Source organism: Pongo abelii, chromosome 13, assembly GCF_028885655.2.
Source record: "Pongo abelii isolate AG06213 chromosome 13, NHGRI_mPonAbe1-v2.0_pri, whole genome shotgun sequence".
Taxonomy (NCBI): domain Eukaryota; kingdom Metazoa; phylum Chordata; class Mammalia; order Primates; family Hominidae; genus Pongo; species Pongo abelii.
In genome coordinates, this window is record NC_071998.2 from 81,515,702 (window position 1) to 81,522,537 (window position 6,836).

Below are 6,836 nucleotides of genomic sequence, written 5' to 3' on the forward strand. Positions count from 1 at the left end.
TGAATTAGTAATGTTAAAACTCCCTCGTAAAAGAAATCTTTGAGTCCAGATGGTTTTACTGAAGAATTCTGCCAAATATTTCAAGGATTAACACCAATTATACATAGTCTCTTCCCAAAAATAGAAAGAATGGAAACACTTCCCAATGAATTTTATGAATCCAGCATTATACTGACACAAAACTAGACCAGAAGTATACCAAAAGGAAAACTACAGACTAATATTTGCCATAATTATAGATGCAAAAAATTTTAACAAAATAACAAATAGAACTTAGCAATAAGTAAAAATAATTGCACATCACAACCAAGTGGATTTTGTTCCCGAAATTCAAAGCGAGTTCAATATTCAAAAATCAATTGCAGATACTTTTCAGTTTACCATGAAGTTATGGCCCAATAAACCCATTCATAAGTTGAAAATATCGTTAAGTCAACAATGCAGTTAATATGCCTAACCTACCAAACCTCATAGCTTAGCCTCGCCTACATTAATTGTGCTCAGAATGTTTCCATTAGCCTACAGTTGGGAAAAATCATCAAACACAAAGCTTATTTTATAATAAAGTATAAAATGTCTCACATAATTTACTGAATACCATACTGAAAATGAAAAACAGAATGGTTAGATGGTTTTGTACTACTGTAGAGTCAAAAAATTGAAAAATTTTAAGTCACACTATTGCAAGTCAGGAACTGTCTGTGTTGTAACTGACCACATTTACAAGCTAAAGAAGAAAAATCACCTGATGACATCAACTGATGTAGAAAAAAGCATTTGGCAAAATGCAACCCTGATTCATTTAAAAAAAGAGAGAGGGAGAAACAAAAAAGAAAACTTTTAGAAAATAGTAATAATAGTAATAAGGGAGAAACTTCCTCAACTTCACAAAAAGCATCGGTAAAACCACAGCTCACTTTATACTGCATGGTGTGAATGCTTTCCCCCTAAGATTTGGAGCCAGGCAGGGATATCTGTTCTCATCATTCCTGGTGAATACAGTGCTAGAAGTTTTAACCAGTTCATTAAGGCAAAAAAAAAAAAAAAAAAGAAAAGAAAAAGAAAAAGTAAATAAAAAACAGAATGCAATGAAAGAAATAAAACTGTCCCTACTTGTAGTTGGCTTGATTGTCTACTCACAAAATCCTAGAGAATCTACAAAAGCACACCTAGAAGTCTGGGCGTGGTGGCTCATGCCTGTAATCCCAGCCCTTTGGGAGGCTGAGGTGGGCAGATCACGAGGTCAGCAGATTGAGACCATCCTGGCTAACACGGTGAAACCCCGTCTCTACTAAAAATACAAAAAATTAGCCAGGCATGGTGGTTCACACCTGTAATCCCAGCTACTCAGGAGGCTGAGGCAGGAGAATCGCTTGAGCTGAGATGGAGTCATTGCACTCCAGCCTGGGCAACAGAGTGAGACTCTGTCTCAAAAAAAAAAAAAAAAGAAAGAAAGAAAGAAAAAAGCACACCTAGAACTAATAAGTGGGCTCAGCAATATTTCAGGTTAAAAGAGAAACATACAAAACTCAGCTGTGTTTCTGTACTCTAGAAGAGAACATTTAGCCATTTACAATAGCTAAAAGAAATGAAATACTAAGGTATAAATCTAACAAAGTATAAACAGAAGTTGTACTGCAGAAGGCTGATAAAAGAACTCAAAGATCCATAAAGTAAATAGAAATACCATCATAGATTTAAATAATAGATTTAATCATGGATTCAAAGACATAAGAGAGTGAGGATGTCAATTCTTCTCAAATTGATCTATAGGTTTAAACAATTTCTTTCATACTCTCAGTAAGACTTTTGCAGACTTAGACATTATTCTAAAATGTGTGGAAAGGCAAAAACAACAACAACAACAACAACAACAACTAGTATAGCTAAAAGAACTTTGAAAAAGAGTAACTTAGAAGTAATTAGTCATCAAGACCAGTATGGAAATCTGGGTTTGGCCACCCACCGGCCCCATGTGCTGCAGCAGATGGCTCGATCTCACAATCTCAGTTTCCCCAGATTTAAAACTGGAGGCAGGACAGTAACCTCTCTATTGTGCTCTTGTGGGGGTGAAGTGAAGTGATGCACGCAGAGCCCCTGCAGCGTGCATGGCCCAAAGGGAGCATTCCACAGCTGCTGCTTCTTCATAAGGTATCATGTGTAGGCAGCCACTGCCCCTGGCTGTGCCCACCAGGTTACAGAAGACGAGAGCATGGGCACCTCACTCAGGTACACCACCCTAAGTATGGTGGGCCGTGGACATCCCTTCTCCACTTGTCTCCCTCACACATTTCTCCAGAAGTGCTCCGGGCCAACATCAGAAACCAGGATTCCAGCTCCTGATGGAGATGAAGACCTGCATCTGATTGCTGCTCCCCGCAGAAAGGACAGAGCTGCCTCAGTAGGACCATGCTGACATAAGCCTTGATCTGCCCCTGCTCCCTGCCTCCTTCCACCTATCAAAGAGGTGATGTCACATTCATGAAGAGGATTCTTGTTGGAAAAGAAGGAAGCCAAGTCCCAAGGCACTTTCCAACTTGCTCTATCTCCCTGTGACCCTGTTTCCAATGATTTGGGGCTACTGCATTTCTTCTCATAATTGTAGTAGAAAGCTTCTAGAAGGACCCCAGTACCTTTGGTGTTCACACCCTTTGTAATACCTTCTTCTTGAATGAGGGTGGGACCCAGTGACCTGCTTCTAAAAGAGACAATATGGCTAAAGTGATGGGATGTCACATCTATGATGAGGTTACAGAAAGACTGCATTCTGGCTTGCTCATCCTCTCTTGTCTGATGCTCATAACTGCAGAAAGTCAGCTGCCACAGTGTGAGCTGCACTCACAGTACAGACACACCTTGCCAAGGGACACACAGCTCCAGCCGACAGACCATGAAGATCTGAGACCCTCCATCCAACATCTGCAAAGAATGGCATCCTGCTCCTACCCAGGTGGTGAGCTTGGCAGCAGATCTGACCCATTCCTCAAATCTCAAGACGGACGCAGACCCACAAACATGCAGACTGCAACTCTGAGACCCTGATCCAAACCACCCAGTGAAGCCACACCTGGATTCCTGACACTCAGAAACTGAGATACTATAAACGTTTGTTGTTTCAAACCACTAAGATTTGTTATGTGGCAATACATCACTAATATCATTGTGTTAGGTCTTAAATCATCCTAAAAAGCTTCTTAGGTGAATCCTTTATTTCCACTGAAATACTCCCATTATCACAAATAAAGGGATCATGAGAAATTGACATGAAATTCCTAATGCCTATATAGTAATCTTAAGTGTCCAACACTAGACCTGTATTATATACCAAATACTGTATGCATTTCATACACGGCCCATGAGACACCCTATTGCTTCCTTAATCTACTTTTCTACTTCTGATTTATTTTTTAAATGGAGCTAGGCTCTAAAAAAATATATTAAGTGGCCCCTTCTACAAATTGCCAGCTATCCATAAATTGTTCCAGTGCTGATAAATGGATGCATGCGTGCCCCTAGGACGCTGCAGCCTGTGGTGAGTCACTCTGTTGCCTTCCTCTGAAGTGTCCAGGACAACTGTTCCGGCCTGAGATGAATTGACCATCATCCAGGCACACAGGGCAGAGGGAGGCCCTTGTCTCCACTGGCCCGGCACACCGGGAACAGTTACGGTTTTTCTTTCATTGTATTCCCCTGACTTTGGAGCTCCAATTTACCTTTTCATGAGTTTTTCATTCCATTGTTTGCTTTCATTTCTGTCACTTCCTCCTAGTTGTTGCAGCACAAATGGAAACGCACCAGTCACCTGCTCTCACTTCATGTCCCCTGCCTCCTGGAGTGCACAGCTAACAGACTTTAAATGACTAATTTTCTGTTTACAATCGCAAAGGAGGACAGGAAGAGAGCACTTAGTCACCTCCTTGTAAACCAGTTTCAAAATATTGTTTCCATAGACATGTTATTTCTTTTCTTTTAAATTGTGATGAAGTACACATAACATAAAATTTACCTTCTTAACCATTTTCAAGTGTACAGTTTAGCAGCATTAGGTACATTCACAGTTGTACAACCATCATCGTTAACCATTTCCAGAACTTTTTTTATCATCCCAAACAAAAACTCAGTACTCATTAAACACTCACTCCCCATTCCTCCTCCCCCCAGGCCCTGGAAACCGTCATTCCACTTTCTGTCTCCATGACTTGAACTTCTCCGGGGGCCTCCCATGGGTGGAATCAGATTGCATTTGTCCTTTTGTGCCTGGTTTGTTCTACTTAGCATAATGTCCATCACGCTCATTTACGTTGCAGCTTGTGACATGATTTCCTCCATTTTTAAGGCTGAATATTCTCTTCCTCCCTCTCTTCCTTGTCTTCCTTCTTTTTTCCATCATGCAGGTCCAAGACACTTAGCTGGGAACCAAGGGGCACAGAGATGAACACACAGCATCTGTGTCATGTGCTCCTGGGTCAGGAGGAGATCACCCCTACACACACACACACACACACACACACAAATTGTGGTAGGACTTATAGTTGCATGGTTGCTGGGTTGAGCTCTATGGAAGAGGAATGGGCCAGCTGGGGGCACAAAGAGACTTATCAGTAACCAGAAGATGTGGGCAAGTATGGCCTAGGACCTTCACGGGAAATGAGGCCAAGACTGATGGATTTGGAATCAATGTGGGCGAGGTGGAAAGGGATAATATGGCATCCACACGATGAAGCATTGCATCCCAAGTGGCTGAAACATCAAGAAGGTGGGTAGAGAAAGAGAGGAAGACACGCCTAATTAGACAGGGAGAATTGAGCACATCAAGAAGAACTCTAAGTGTCTTGCAAAAATATCTCACTTAGACGGCAATAAAGTCATTAAAAACATTTTCTACTTTATTGCAAACTTACATCAAAGTAAAAATGAAAGTCCTTAAGGCAAAGAGGCAACTACAATAGTATAGCCCAATTAAGTGTTAAAAAGCCATCCTCACATGACTACACAACAAGCCATCAGTATCATGACATCATAACTGAGCAGGTAGTGGTGCCCTGAACTGGATCCTGGAACTAAAACAGAACGTAATTTAAAAACACTGATGAAATCCAATAAACTCCACGGTTTAGTTAGTAGTAATGTAACAATGTCAGTGTCTTAGTTTTCACAAAAGCACGGTGATAGTATCAGATATTAATGATGGAGGAAATTCAGTAAAGGGTATAGGGGAAGTCTCTGTAATATCTTTGTAACTTATCTATTAAATCTAAAATTATTCCAAAATAAAATTTATTTTAAAATATTGAAACCCTAAAAGTCCACAATGATATCCTTTAATCAAATCAATGTTTTTCTTCTTCCTGTGCTTGCCTGTAAATACGGTGCATATTCATTTTTATGTATGTGAAGAAAGATACTAAATAGATATTATAATTGGCTGTTTTACTTAACATTTATTAATATTTTATGTATTGCTTCCTTCTTCCCTCATCCTTCTAACACAACCATGGAACCAGTATTGAGGGCCTGGTGTGTATGTTACAAAACTTCTGCACGGTCAGGCCCTCAGATACAAACATACACACACATACCCGTGGATCACAAATGTCTCCCCTTCTTCATTGTGTTATTTATTTATTTTCATGTTTATGTTTTTCTGAGACAGAGTTTCATTCTTGTCACCCAGGCTAGAGTTCAGTGGCATGATCTTGGCTCACGGCAAGCTCCGCCTCCTGGGTTCAAGCAATTCTCCTGCCTCAGCCTCCTAAGTAGCTGGGATTACAGGTAACCGCTACCATGCCCAGCTAATTTTTGTATTTTTAGTAGAGATGGGATTTCACCATATTGGCCAGGTTGGTCTCGAACTCCTGACCACAAGTGATCTGCCCGCCTCAGCCTCCCAAAGTGCTGGGATTACAGACATGAGCCACTGCGCCCAGCTCATTGTTATATTTATATATCTGTCCAACTTATTTCCTTACTTCATGGCATGGGCATCCCTGTAATTCGATGAATGTGGATCTATCTCAACATGCTTAATATCTGAATGATACTCTATATTAGGTGTGTAGTCAACTTATTTAAGCATTTTCCTGTTGGTGGACTTGCAATTTTGTGCTGGAATATGTCGCATTGTACCTATGACATGCGCAAATGACTTCATTTCTGCAGACTAGATGAGCAGAAATGGAACAGATGGATGTGTGTGCATGTGTGTGTGCATATGTGTGTGTGTGTGGATGGGAAAATATAATAAACAACATACAAAATGCTCTCTCCTTTACCTCCTCACCAACATGGATAATATTAATATGATGGTTTTTCCAATATGATAAACCAAGATTGATGTAACTATTTATTTTCATTTACTTTTCGATGCTTCCATATATGACTTGATATTTTTAAAAATATGCTTATCAACCATTTGCATTCACCTCTCTGTGAATTGCCTATGAATAGGATTCACTCACTTTTTTCTGTGTTATTTCACTTTTATTATAAGTTTGTAAAAGTTATTGATATGTTGTCCATATTAACTCTTGTTATAGCTCAAGTAATGTTTTTCCCAGTATCCTTACCTTTGTTTTGTTTGGGGTATCCTTTGTTGTAATTAAAAAAACAATCCTATAGTCAAGCATGCGTAACTTATTGAATAAATGGGACTTGGAGGGCAGAATTATGAAATAGACATTTTCCCTTACACAGCACAAGTCAAATGTTTCTCCCTTCTCAGGTTCCAGAAGGCATCTCAGGCACTATCAGGATCAACCATTACAGTCATCTCCGAGTTATCATTCCCCAGTCTGATGATCAGATATTGAATGTCCAGCCTAATCTAAACCTAAGTC